At 50.2% G+C, this 13,907-nt stretch overlaps 1 protein-coding gene across 3 annotated transcripts in view; it reads left to right on the top strand.

The window, feature by feature from the left end:
- The window catches only part of Glis1 (GLIS family zinc finger 1), a 189,034-nt gene that overhangs the window by 52,382 nt on the left and 122,745 nt on the right, over positions 1 to 13,907 (top strand). Inside the window, exon 1 of one of the 3 annotated variants that reach the window (XM_076934528.1) lies at positions 7,175 to 7,618. The exons of the other annotated variants lie outside the window; for them this stretch is intronic. The gene's annotated coding sequence lies outside the window, so the exon portion shown is untranslated. Of the gene's footprint in view, positions 1 to 7,174; positions 7,619 to 13,907 lie in introns of those variants that run through there. 3 annotated transcript variants of the gene reach the window in all.

Raw genomic sequence — 13,907 nt, 5'->3', positions numbered from 1 at the left:
CCAAGAACCCTGAGATGGGCAGTTCTTAGCATGGAGAATTGTGTGGGGGTGTGTGTGTGTGCAGGGATGGCGTGAGAGCAAGCGAGAGACAAGGGTGCTCCTGGCGGGTGCCTAGGCCTGGATCCAAACAGAGTGAGGCCCAGACCTTGGGAGACGTCTGGTCTGGGTCCTTCTATTTATTTGCACATCACCAGATGTAAACTAATTTGTTTAGCAAGAAAAAAACACATTTTTATTGCCTTTAAACTGGGCTGTTTCCCTCTGGCTGGCTGTCCTGCACTGGTAGACTGGCCAGGAAGCAGAACTTTTGGGAACAGTCTGAGGTGAGGTTGAGGCTGCAGTGTCTTGCGTGGGGTGTTTGTCCACAGTGGTTCCCTAGAAGCCCCTACCCTGCCGCAGCAGCCCACGCATCTCCAGCAAGCCGCAGGCTGTGCTGTGTCCTCATGTTCTCTTTTGGAGGCTCGTGCCTAGACTCCCAAGAGGAAGCCGGTTTGGTTCCTCCGGCTCTGCTTATTTTGACAAGTGACGGTGTCCATTGTTAACCATCCCACCATACCTCATAGATAAACCACAGTCTTAGTCAGACTGTCAGCCCCTTGTGTGAAGCTTATTTCTGTCGGGGCTCCTGTTTGGTGTGGCAGAAAGTGAAAGGCACTTTAAAAATAGAAGGAAGGAGCACTCATGGCACTTACTGTGTCTGCCTGCTGCTGGGTTAGGTCCCTGCTATAGGTCGACTCTGCAGAATAGGGGTCACCGTGCTCGCTTTGCAGGCAGTACTCACAGAGGCCCAGAGTGGATAAATGTGAAGGCTGGTTTGTGCAGAGGCCACTCCTCTCCTGAAGCAAGCGCTCCAGAGCAAGCACCTGGAGAGGTTCTCAAAGCTCTGGGTGGAGGTGGAGGCAGGGAGATGCCTTGCCTGGGCCCTTAGAGGGCGCTAGAGGGCATGCTGTGAGCTTAGAATGGGGTTTGGGGGAGAGGGAGGGTTGCTTCTGACCCCAGGACCCAAGCCTGGCAAACTGGAAGGGCGGTTCTGTGACTACATAGGGACCAGATCCCTGCTTGATCATCTCAGTTTTCCCTAAGGGACCGGTCTATGACTGGGATGGTGCTTGAGCTTCTGCTCTACCGGGCGTGAGGTCTTTTTCAGTGAGTGTCCTGGGAAGTACAGGGGAAGTGGGTCACCATGGGACCGGTGCAGGGTGTCTGTGGATGCTGTTGAGTCTCTTAGTATGAGGTTCCTAGCTGGGTGCAGTGCCAAGGTGTAGGCAAGGAAGTTGAAAGAGGAAGGGTGGGCTCAGAGGTGGGCAGCTTCCAGGGGAAGGGAGCTGTGACCAGCACTCAGTCTACACAGAGGAGACCCAGCTGGCACAGAGAAGGTCTTCCACTCAGGCCTGGGCTGCTGCTTGCCAGAGGGTAACCAGGAGTCTGGCCCCACCCAAGGTCTTTTCCTATCCCTGTCCCTCAAGTGGAGCCACAAAGTTTGCACGTCAAGCTCGTGGTGTGGGGTGTCCCAGGTTGCTTCTTCCTGTAGGCTTGATCTAAACCTCAGACCCCAAACCAGAGCAAACGGTGCTAATTTGCTGAATCCCAAACTGAACCCAAGGATTAATTTTTTGTACCTGAACCAAGTCTATGATTTCTTGCTGAAAATAAAGAGAGAAGGTTCTATTTAATTTAAAGTCTAACTGCCTTTTCTTGTCCTCTGCTGTCGCCCGGAGCTGCTTGGATGAGGTCCTATTGGCTGTTGGCTCTGGGTGATTCTACAGGCTGGGGTGGGGGCTGGGGGGGGCGGAGATTACAGTCCCCATTGAGAGCTTTTGTGGGCAGGTTTGGGGGGAAGGTAGTAGACAGTGTTAGCCCAACAGAAGCAGCCAGAGGGCTGATTGGAGTCCGGGTCTTTCTGTTCCCTGCCTGTGTAGTAAGTAAGCTCTCTGGAGCTGGCCTGTTGCCTGGAGTGAGTGGGGCGGGAGGTCTGTGCGTGAGGTCAACCACACAAACTGATCTGAGTGATGCTACCCTCCGCATGGCTTCTTTTTGCATTATCCTCTTGGGCTTCCCCGTAGAACAAAGGCAAGTTAGAGTGTCCTTGTCGGCTGTGGGGCATCTTGGTCCCTTCATTTGAGGCTGAGCCAGGTACAAACCCAAGCTTCGATACAAGGAAGCAGGGAGGGTATGGGTGGGATACAGGAGTCTGGGTCTGCTCATCCTGTTTCTCTGTGTGCCTCAGGCAGGTCACTAAACTTCTCTGAGCCTCCTTTTAGGCATGGAAAAGATGGCTTAGTGACTAAGGGTGCGCTCATAGTGTTCCTCCAGAGGACCCAGGTTTGGTTCCCAGCACCTACATGATGCAGTTCACAAACACTCTAACTCCAAGTCTGGGGACTTCCAACGTCTTCTGCATTGGCAGGCACCAGCGTGCATGTAGAGCCCATAAACTCACACATCACACACGCACACCTAAATAAAAATAAATGACTTTTCAAAAACCAGAAAAATAAGATCCTGAGGTACTAATTGTCTTGTCCTAGCTAGGGTTCGGGCCACCAGCATGGAGTAGCATACAGGAGGTACTCAGAGAGCAATGGCTGTGTGAGTGCAGGAATGAGAGGCTCAGGGAAGAGGCTGTTTGGGGAATTCCAGGTCACTGAAGTTATGTAGACCCCACCTCTAACCCTAGTCCAGCAAAAGTGGGGGTATCCGAAAATCAGCTGTTACTAGGTGACAGGCTTTGTGCTTCAGCCTGACCTTCAGCCTGTGTGAGCTCCTGGCCTGACACTATTGAGCAGTACTAAGTTAGCAGTACTAGATCATCGGTACTGGGTCAGTAGTACCAAGTCAATAGTACTATATGCTGACACTCTTGCCATGGCCACGGTGCAGGAGGGGTCTCAAAGTCTTTTTGCTTCAACTCCCCCTGGCTCCTGGAAGCTTGGCTTGCCGCATTCTGCTGGGATGACCTCATTCTGCTGGGATGACCTCAGGCCTCAGTCTTTCTTCTGTAAAATAGAGCTGCCAGGTCCCTTCTAGTGCTGTAGGGTTATGATCTGGCATCCTTTAATGGAGACAGCATTAACTCAGTCTCAGAGTGCTGTGCTGAAGCCCTATGTTTTGCTTGTCTGCCTCCATCAGCCACTTGAGCATTGCCTTGCAACGTCTCTTGGAAGAGTGGTTCTCAACCTTCCTAATGATGCAACCCTTTAATATAGTTCCTCATGCTGAGGTGACCTCCCATTATAAAGTTGTTTCACTGCTACTTCATAACTGTAAATTTGCTGTTAGGAATCATAATGTAAATATTTAATATGCAGGATATCTGATGAGCATCCCCCACAAAGGGATTGCAACCCATACATTGAGAACTGCTGTCTTGGAGGTCATGGGCCTCTGTCCTGGACCTGGGCTGGATATGCCATGGTGTCCCCATCAGCGTTTCACAGGGCCACAGGACTCTGGGTCAGACAGGTACCAGCTCTGCATGCCTTGGGAGCACAGTTACCTGGTTTCTGTCCCCAGAGGCAGAACCTGAGGCACCAGGAACTGAAGTGACTCAGGGCTGTGACTGCTGCCAAGGGTTCTCACCTCCCAGGGCTGGAGGCTTGCTCACCCAGTTCCTGGGCGCTATCTCCATTGAGCCTCTACTTAGAGCTAGGCAGGCCTTGAGAATTGTTCTTTCTGGCTGTTTCCAAGATGTTGGCTGTAACCCACACTTCAGGTAGTGCCGGTCCAAATCACCTTGACCCAGGTACTTTGTAGTTTCCTCTTCCCAAGGTTCCTTTCACTATATCCCTGCTGAGTAGCTGGCCACAAAGGCTTCTGTGTATCCTTCAGATTGTCGCTGTCCTGCTTGGCAGAGGGATATGTAGGGTAGAAGGGGGTTTCTTTCTTTCTCTGGGAAAAATTAGGCCCGTGTAGTTGGATTTCATCTTTCTAAAAAAGTATGTTTGCCTGTGCAGTAAAATGATAATGTATGCCACTCCGTCCCAGCCCCTGAGCCAGGAGACAACTGAGAGGAAACCCAGTGTGTGGGGAGAGTGTAGGCTTCTAGGAGTGCTGGGTGTCCACAGGGAGGGGCCTTGGGAGGCTCCCAAGAGGTATGCCTGAGAGGCAGAGTCAAGGATTGAAGCCAGCTTCCCACCTCTCTCTTGGGCTGCTTGGCTCACTCTCTCCCTGAAGCATTCTGAGAAGAGTGGGCTGATTTTCCTGAGACAGGCCATTGTCTTGGAGGTGGCCCCGATGCCACTCAGACTGTTTCAGAGCCATAGCATCCCGGCTCCATTGAAAGGTTGTCTAAGCCATGTCATTGATGTCACAAGAAGTATGGTGCAGTGGCCATGGGCAGAGTTATAGCCATAGGGTGACATGTTCCCAAATGGAGTATGTGATTAGGGAGGCAGAGCTCATGGGGATCCAGACAGAACGGGGCTTCCACGTCGTTGGCGCCACTCCGCCTTTATAGGCAGGCAGTGGCAGGGAACACACAGCACTTGCCAGCTCGGGTGATAAGGCTCTGGTGCTGGAGTGGCACGCTGGGCTGTGTGCCTCGGCTGTGAGGTGGGGGGAGAGAGGAGAGCAGAGCTGCTGCAGATCCACACCCTCTTGCTTCCCTGGGCACACCGACCCCTACCAAATCCAAGCTGCAGGACTGCCTTGAGGGTCTGTAAGTTAAAGACCTTCAGGCGACCCTAACATACCTATCAGGCTAGGAGGGTAGGATTTGCCTTGGCAGAGAGGCCTTGCTGCCTGTCCAGCTCAGAAACCTGAAGCTGAGCACGTGGCATTGCTACTGGGCCCACGGCTAAGAAAATAGTCTAAGGAGAAGGGGCATTCTGGGTATAAAGGGAACAGGGTGACTTTTCTGCAAAGGGAATAGAAAGGAACCAGGGAAAGCTTCCTGGAAAAGGTGACTTTCTTGCTGGACCTTGAGAGAGGTATGAATGTGTCAGCATTCACAGGAATGTGAGAGGCAGGGAGACAGAACTCCATCTAGCTGAGTGGGGCCCGACGGTGCAGTGGTTCCATTCTATACATGAAGGATGGTGGGGCTTGGGCCCCTCCCACGTTCCTCTTTACTCACTCAAATTCATGACCTCTTTTTCATTATTATTACACACACACACACACACACACACACACACACACACACACACACACTACCTGCTGAGTCTGTTTAGTGTTCCTTGTGTGTATATGATTTCAGGGCTTCCACTTGGTATTGGATAACCAGTTCTGTGGCTCATCCCTGGCAAAGACTAATTCTCCCTCTTTGAGCAGGCATGATTTGCCTGCAGTTCTTTGTCTAAGGATGATGGGGTCCCATGGGATTCCCCCCTTCTCTGTAAGCATGTCTATTGGTATTGTCATTGTTCGGGCCTTATTTAGGCTGCTGCAGTGTTGAGGTATAATGGGTGTTGCTTCCTGATCATTTGAAGGAGACAAAACTCCCATCAGACTTCCTCATCCACTGGGTCTTACAGTCTGTCCACTCTTTCTTCTTCTGTGTTCTCTGAGACGCAGGTACCAAAGTTGTATTGCAGATGTATCTGTTGGGACCAGGCATCCATGATCAGTCCATCTCCATATTTTACCCAGTTGTGGTTCTCTCTTATTTTCTGCTGCAGAGAGAAAATTTTTTGACAAGGGGCGAGAGCTACACTTGTCTGTGGGTGTAAATATCTAGTCTGTTGTTAGGAATTATACCGGTCTAGTAAAGAGGCAGCAATGGGTTCTCTTTTGGATTCCATGATGTCACTAGCGCCGGATGTTAGGTTTCTAGTAGCAGGCATGATTTTCCTCCTGACAAGCAGGCTGTAAGTCTACTTCAATGGCTGCTGGTTACCACCAAGATATGAGTGCCACTATTGCACCTTTAGGGGTGCGGATTGTTGTTGTGGTTCATAGGCGTCATATCTAGGTAGGACTGTTCGTTGTTTCCTTCCCATGGCAACTTGCATAGCATTTTCTGGTACTCTGGAAGCTAGTCCTGGGGGAGGAGGCTGATCATTCTATTCTTGCTGATGCAAAGGGCCTCTTTTTCAGGGGTATCATCCAGGCCATCACTGGGTCTATTCTTATTATGTGGGGTACCCAGGTCCCTTTCCAGATATAGTTTCATATGACAGGCAGCCCAGCTGGGCTCTGCAGGATAGGTTTTGTGCCTGGACATTTTTTCTTCTAATAGAAGTATTTTGAGAGCTCATTACCATGTTGACGCCGCACATAGTAAGCATGTGGTCCTTCACAGCCTTCTACTTGCTAGAAATATTGACAGCTGTAAAGAAAGGTTCTACTCTCCTGGTTTCATGTAGTTTTAAACAGTTCTCCGCTGGCAGCTGTCTAACAATTCAGCAGTGACTAACTCAGAATGAGATGCATTCTCTCATAAATTCCCCCCCACAAAGACAACATTAGTTTTGCCTGCATGTGCTCTCTTCTGACCTTGCTCACATGTGTGTTTTAAAGAGAGCTTGAGTCATTTGTAGATCTTGCTGGCTGGGTGGTATGTTGGGTGCCGGAGAGCAAAGATGATCATGGCACCTTGGAAAACACTTGGGAAAAGAGCATTCGAATGTGACTAGACTAAGTCAGGTTAGTCTTCTGGGAGCCTCACAGAGACAGGAGCTTGCTAGGAGAGCTCAGAGGCCAGCATAGAGTGTGGTGTCCAGCGTGGATCCAGGGATGAACCTGACTGGGGCAGTGAGGGAATGCAGAAAAGACAAACACGTGTACATGAACAGGAAGGCTGGGATTGGGTGGACTAGGCTTTCTAATGGAGAAGCTACAGCTCCCTGCCCATCATGTTTAATAGTTGAATAGGGATATGGGGTTTCTGTATGCAGCTGAATGAGGTAGGGTTACTACGTACGTACGTACATACATACATACATACATACATACATACATGCGTGGAGGCATGGTTATTATATACAGCTGAACAAGGAGACAGGTTTAGCTCGTCTCATTAGGAGGATTCTTTGTAGGGAGCAGTCTTCAGGCCTTCAATATCTGGGGAGAAAACTATGTTGGATATTTTCTGCATACACTATCAACATCCCCTACCCAAGGGAGACTTTGCCATCCTTCTGAGCCTCACGCCAGGGAGAAAGTTTTGCCACTCCCACCGGGTTGAATCATTGGAGTAGTCGGTGTGGCTGTACCCATGGCGACAGCACACAACTCAGGATTTTGTTCACTCTCCCTTGCTCCCCACAGTGGAGAATTTGGACATCACTGTGGGGCTTGACACTTTTTCCTACCAGATTTAATTTAGCTGATGTCCTAGGATGAGCTGAAAATTATCTTCCATTTAGAAAATTAAGATACAGGACCATATAATCTTTTGTTAACTAATCTACTGTGTGTTGAAATCTGGGTGTCAGGAAGTGATGAGAGAGACCCTCCCTGGCTTTGAGTAACCAACAGCCTTCCTCTTAAGACAGCATGAATGTCTGAGATGATTACATCAAGAGGTTACAGGGCTTAAAAGGAGGATATACGGTCTGGGTTTGTGGAGTTTTACTCTGGGAGATGGACGATCCAGAGGCCACTGACTCATCTGCAAACCTTATGCAGCACAAGCCATCATCTGACTGACTGGGTGCTGTGGTCCCTCAGTGAAGAGGTGAGTTCAGACTGGGGATCATCGGGTTCATGCTGGCTGAACCTTTTATTTTAAAAAAGAGATTTTATTTATTGTTTTGTGTGTATGTTTATGTGTGTGTGTGTGTGTGCCCACATTTGTTTATGTGCACCACATGTGTGCACTGAACCCTTTGGTCAGAACTGGTTTATCTCTGAATCTGAAGGTCTGGTCCAGAAATGGGATTCCTGTCTGTGCTGTGGCTGCTTGGCCATTTCTATCTTAGGGCTGAGTCATTCGGTTAACAAATCAGACCAATAATCCCCACATGTTGTCATGGAGCCTGTACAACATCAAGTGTCTGCCACAAATCAGACCAAATACTGTCAGCTGGCCCCACTGGGCCATGAGCTGCCTGGTCATTGTGTCTTTGGTGAACAGACATCTTCCTTCCAGAATCCATGCATGTGAAGACTTCTCTGCTCACATAACAGATGACCCACTTGGGGCTAGGCTGGGGTTAGTTGCTAGCTGCTGCCTGGGATGTGTCCAGCTTGCTTTCTGATGGCCTTAGCCCTCACACACTGCCTGGCACAGAGGAGATGCTCAGGTGGTATTTGTGAAATGAGGGACTAAGAAGGAACTGGTCCATCCTGGAGATACGGGTAGAGGGGCCAGGTTATCACCCAGCCTTGTCAGGTAGGAAAGATCCCCCCTTCCATCCACCTGCCTGTTGCTGAGCCCCTACTGGAGTCCTGATCCTATGCTGTGAGATGGGTTCATAGAGGGGACTCAGGTGACCATAGAGGGGTCTGTTTAGACTGCCTCTTCTTGAGGGTGCTCTTGTCTGTGCAGGACACTTGGGCACACCTCTCCATGGCCATGCTTCCAAGATAGAGACAAGTTCAGAACTCTGGTGAACATAGAAGAAGCCTGGATGAAGGGCCCCAGCAGACTAAGGGAAATAGATCAGTTTAGCTAAAGACCATCTGAGGGGACATCCAGGCACAGTGCAGGGGCTTAGTCTGCTGTGTGACCTTCAGCAGTGTTTCTGAGGCCTATCCATACAGTATAAATATTAGGAAGGTCAGGTGGTCCTGGGTACCAACACCATGTGGGAGAAAATGCGCTGCAACCTTTGCAAATCACAAATAAGAAAATGTTCCATAGGCCAGTTAATTGGGAACATTTTCTTGTTTGCAGTTCCCTCTTTCCAAATGCCTCTGGGTTGTATCAGGTTGACATAAAACTAGCTTGCATCAGCAAGTGAGCAAGGGTATACGTGTTAGCCACACAGCCTATACCTGGGAAGCCCAGGGCCATCTTGGCTGAAGGTTGGTCCCCAGCTTTCAGGAGCACCTGGTGAGAAGGACAGAAGGAAAGGCTACAGTTTGGGGCATTGGGAGGGAACCGAGTCTAATCACTGGTCCTGAGGCTCCCTGTGTGGCTGGAAGACCCACAGATGGGAAGGGGTTGGAAAATGCTGCTAAGGGCATGGGGTATACAGAACTGTTTCCTTGGCCTAGGGCTTCCTTAGGCTTAGGCCCTTTTTGCTGAGTTTCAGATGATTTGGGGGAAAATATTCTAGGCTGGATCCTTAGGAAGGATCAGAGAGGTGGGAAGATGAGGTTGTAGAAGAGACAGACTGGAACCTGAGGGGACCTGAACTACACCCAACCCCTAGAATCATTGTCAGGCAGGGAGACTTGGGGATGTAAGTCAGAGTGGCTGTCATTGATTCAGAAACATAGCTTTCATCTCAAAAGGGAGAATAGGTTTTTCTGGATCCAAAAACGAGTGACCATGCCCTCAAAACACAGATCCAAGTCTCCCTAAATTCTGTGTTCCAACATGGTAACTGAGTGATAGGATTCTATGGTCAGGGAACAAAGAAAGTCGTGATTCAAGACACCTTTTAAATACATTGATGGAGCCATTAGCCAGGTTAAAGCCAAGTGGGTGAAAGCTCTGCATAGGCTTCCAATGTGACTCCCTCAAACTCCTGGTTGGTGGAGGAAGCTAATGGTCTGTTTATTCATTCCAAAAGGTTTTATGCATTAGTCACAAGGACATTAGGCCAGACACAGAGATGGGCAAGGAGTGTCTATTAAAGGGGCTGGAGATAGCCCAAGGGAGGTTGTAACTGGACTCTAGAACTGCAGCATCCCAATGTCTCGTCTCCACAGCCATTGAAGTTATAATCAGCCTGCAAAAGGTCCAGTGTCAAGTTGGACCACATTTGTTCACACTGGCCTGTTCCTGTATGAGCAGTGCCCAGACCAGCGTTATCCTGTCTAGGAGTCTGAGGCTTCAGACACCGAGTCCATGTAAGAAGCATTCGGAGTCTCGTGAGCTGGTGGGGGAAAGAGCAGGTGAGCTGTGGAGACTGGGCAGAGTTGCTGTCAAGAGTGGCGTGTGAAGAGCGGGTGTTCCGTGAGTGACAGGCTGCTCCTGGAGGGTTGGCGCTGGAGTAGAATGGAGACCAGCCACCCGAAAACCAACTTTCTAGATGGGGGGTGGTCACAGCTTAGCTTTCACACTGCCTGGCTGTGTAACCCCAAGCACACTATGGCTGTGTTCTATGAAATACATAACTGAGAAGTAATTACTGAGGAGTGTTGGAAGGACTAACTGGCAACCCCGTCTTTTCCCTGAGTCTGTTCCACCAGGCTCCTGTCCTGAGTGTGTCACCAGAACGAAGTTCCCTCATCATACCCAGCAGAGACCCAGGTGCTCATGCACCTGGTTGACACACTAACTTGGTTTGTGTTCAGGACATGTAGTTTCCCTCTCCCTGGTAGCATCTCTTCCCTCCACTGCTACTCTTCAGCCTCTTTTCCACAGGGACACGGGCTGCAAGGGTGCCAGCCCTGTCTAAAAGGCCCCTCCTACAGATCTTGGACATTCATTCATATTTGCATATAATTTGCTTAATCCCCAATTAGTTTCTCCTTTTTTGGCCTCACCTCTGAACTACAGACTTCTCTGACTTTTAGTTGCATGTCTAGCAAATATCTCAAGCCTAACTCATTTCTAATCAAGCCACCAGCACCCTAACCCTGTTTCTCTGTTCCTGCTATTTCCCCATGGCCCTGTCTTTGCTCTTCTACGCCTTACATCTGACTCACCCTGAAATCTCGTTGACTCTACCTTGACACTAAGGGCTGGGTATGACTTGTTTTTTCGGTCAGTGTCCTGGCCGAGCCAGCATCATGCTTACTTGGATACGTTTCCTGGAATCTCCTGTTCAGTTTTCCTGCCTCCCTCCATCTTGGCTTCTCTGGGGCTGAGTCTTAGTCACACACAAACTCTTGCAGTGTGAGCCACAGTGCTTGCGGTGGTGACAGCAGCCGTGCCTTCCCTTGTGCGCTCTGATCTCCCCTTGAGCATCCACCCTGTCCTCCAGACTTGTCCTCACACGATGCTTAGCTGGTTAACGAAGTGCTTGGCGGGCGTCTTGGTTACGTTTCTATTGCTGGGGCGAAACCCCATGACCAAAGCAACACAAAAGAAAGCATTTTACTTGGGGATTCACAGTGCGAGAGGGTTAGAAACCATGACCATCATGGCAGGGAGCATGGCAGCAGGCACAAGACAATCATGAGGCTGAGAGAGCTAGCTGGTAATGGTAATGGCATGGAGTTTTGAAACCACAAAGCCCACCCCTTGGTGATACACACCTCCTTCAAAGAGTCCACCGTCCTAAACCTTCCCAAACAATTTTACCAACTGCTGACCAAGTCTATGAGTCTATGGGGGCCATTCTTCTTCAAGCCTCCACAGTGGGTGACATGAGTCACTGCAGGTTGGTAGGCCCATATCGAGACTGCTTGCTGCATCTCTGCATCCCTGCAGTGCCTTGGCCTCATCTATAAAATGGAGATGTTGCAGGGTTTGCATGAGAGGACTTGGGGGTAGAAAGAGCTGCTTTAAAGAGTAAGAATTATGTGAGCATGTGGTACAGCTCAGTAAACCATGGTCTTCGTCATGATTGGTGACTTACTGGATTGGGGAATGGACCAAAGGAATGTCTAGGATGATGCTCTAAGTACTTGGAGATGGGACCAGCCAATTTCAGGTGGGAGTGGGAGGAGCAGCTCACACAGTTGGATCTGGGGAATCCTACAGAGCGTCTGGTGGGACCACTGTAACTCTCTGCCTCCCACTTCCCTTTCCTTGCTTCCTTTTACAGGAGGCAAGTAGCCCCACATATGAGTTTGGGAGCCATGGACTGTTTACTCTGCATCTTGCTCCCCTCCCCCTCTGGAGGCAGGAGGGGGTTACAGCGGCGGTCATCAGTGCCGTCATCGTTGTGATAACGGCAATGATAATGACCTCCATTTGTGCCGAGATTCACATCTCATACAGAGTGTCCTCGTGTCCATTACCTCACAGGGACACATGGTTCCAATAGTGGCGGAGGGCACATTTCTCTTGGGCCCTAGGAGGCCGCTCTTTGGGAAGTCTGTTTCAAATAACTGGGCCGTACATTTTTACAGCGCTCTGTGCTTTTCGAGCATCTTCACGTTTTTTACTCTATTTTTGGCCCTCACAGTCCTTTCGTGGCCCATGGTCCCAGAAAGAACTTTGCATCTGACAAATGTAAACTGGAGGACTTGGTTCCAGCCATTTCCAGGCTCAAGAGTCCTCATTTTCAGTTCGTGTTCATGAGGGCAGGCGGGCTGTCCACTGAGCAGCAATGCAGCCAGTGATGCATCTTCAGAGACAAGGAAGCCCAGTGTTCATGAGGAACAGAGGCTGCTGTCCCAATGCAAGGCTTTTTATCGGTCCTCATGCTGGATCTAGCTCTTTGTTTAAAGGCACCCAGCCTGTCTGGGCACTCAACACCATTCTCCTCAGTGTGTGCCCTGCCTGCCTAGTCTCCTGTGCTGCTGGTGACCCTGTGAGATCCCAGCCTGGCTTAGCACCTTCCTAAGTGCCAACCAGGCAGTCCTTAGTATCCCCCATTCACTCATGTCCCCAGACCTCTTTGAGGTGCTTCCTGCCAGGTGGGCCCTGTATGGGGCATTCTGGGGAGACTAGCTATCTGGAGGAATTTCACTGTGGGGAAATTGTTTCCACTGAGAGCTAATTGGGCATTTAGGAGAATTCTTTTTCAGGATGAAACCCAAATAGCGTAGCAGGTAAATAAGCCATCGAGATGGTCCGTATTGCTACCACCACCTCAGCCTGCCCCACCTCCTCCGGGAAGCCTTCCTAGCTAGCTTTATTTGGGGAGAGGCTTTTATGGCTCTTAGAGTACAGGGCCGCTCTGCTTACCACCTTCTTACCCACCGTCACAACAGCATGGCCCACCGTATCATGCGAAGCCTTAGCAATCTCTCTTTGTCTCTTCTCCAGCCTGTTTTCCACGAGCCAGGTAGTGCCAGCACACACACACACACACACACACACACACACACACACACACACGTGTGTGTGTGTGTGTGTGTGTGTGTGTGTGTGTCTGCATCTTCCTCAGTGTTGCAGGCCTGTGGGGACATTGCCCAAGGCCATGTAGGGGAACAGGTCATAGATGAGTCCACTCAGATCTGTAGTACAGCTGCCTCCTGCAAATCACCCATGAGAACAGACTGTAGCCACTACACCCAGTACAGCTTTGCTGGGATTGCACTTAGATTGGCAATGACTGTCTTCCCATTCTCCTGGGAGTCTGTGCTCCCCCAAGGTTCTGGGGGACACAATGCCACCAACCTGAGCATCTCAGAGGTCCCGATATCCCTGCTCAGCTCAATGACAGGACGTTGTGGTCTGGGCTGAGTGCAGGGTCTGAAGCTGCATGTGGCCTCTCCTTCGTGGACTGGCAATCAGATCAGGTGATTCTGGTTGGAGCTCCTCTTTCTCTGACCTTCCTCAGCTTGGGCCATGTGAAGAAGCCTGAGTGGCAAGTCCACTTTCTGACATGACTGTGACCAGTGGGCTGGCAATGTCCTCTCTCTGAGCTTGCTTCCTTGGGCACACATGGGGCACACAACTCACAGTCCCTGAATTTCTGTGACAATTAGAGGAGATCCCATAGGGGGAGGCCTGGTACCCTGCCTGGCAGGCAGTAGTTAATGACTGAAGGGCAGATGTGTGGGGAGGGTAGATATGACCAGAAGGACAACAAACGTCAGGCAGATGAAAGAGACAGTGACCTTGCTGTCGTGGAGCTTTGATGTCTTCAGATATCCCCTGCCTGAGGGGTTAGAGAAGTGGGCTCCTCTTGCCAGGTACTGATGAGATAGATGTCTTTCCAACTCAGAGAAGACCTGGAAAAACCTATACGGATGTTGAATGTGAGTAGCCAGGATTTGTGTGATCTTGGGGG

The sequence above is a fragment of the Arvicanthis niloticus genome, chromosome 5, assembly GCF_011762505.2.
Source record: "Arvicanthis niloticus isolate mArvNil1 chromosome 5, mArvNil1.pat.X, whole genome shotgun sequence".
Taxonomy (NCBI): domain Eukaryota; kingdom Metazoa; phylum Chordata; class Mammalia; order Rodentia; family Muridae; genus Arvicanthis; species Arvicanthis niloticus.
Note: the sequence above shows the minus strand (reverse complement) of the source record. Positions and strands in the feature narration are given on the sequence as shown.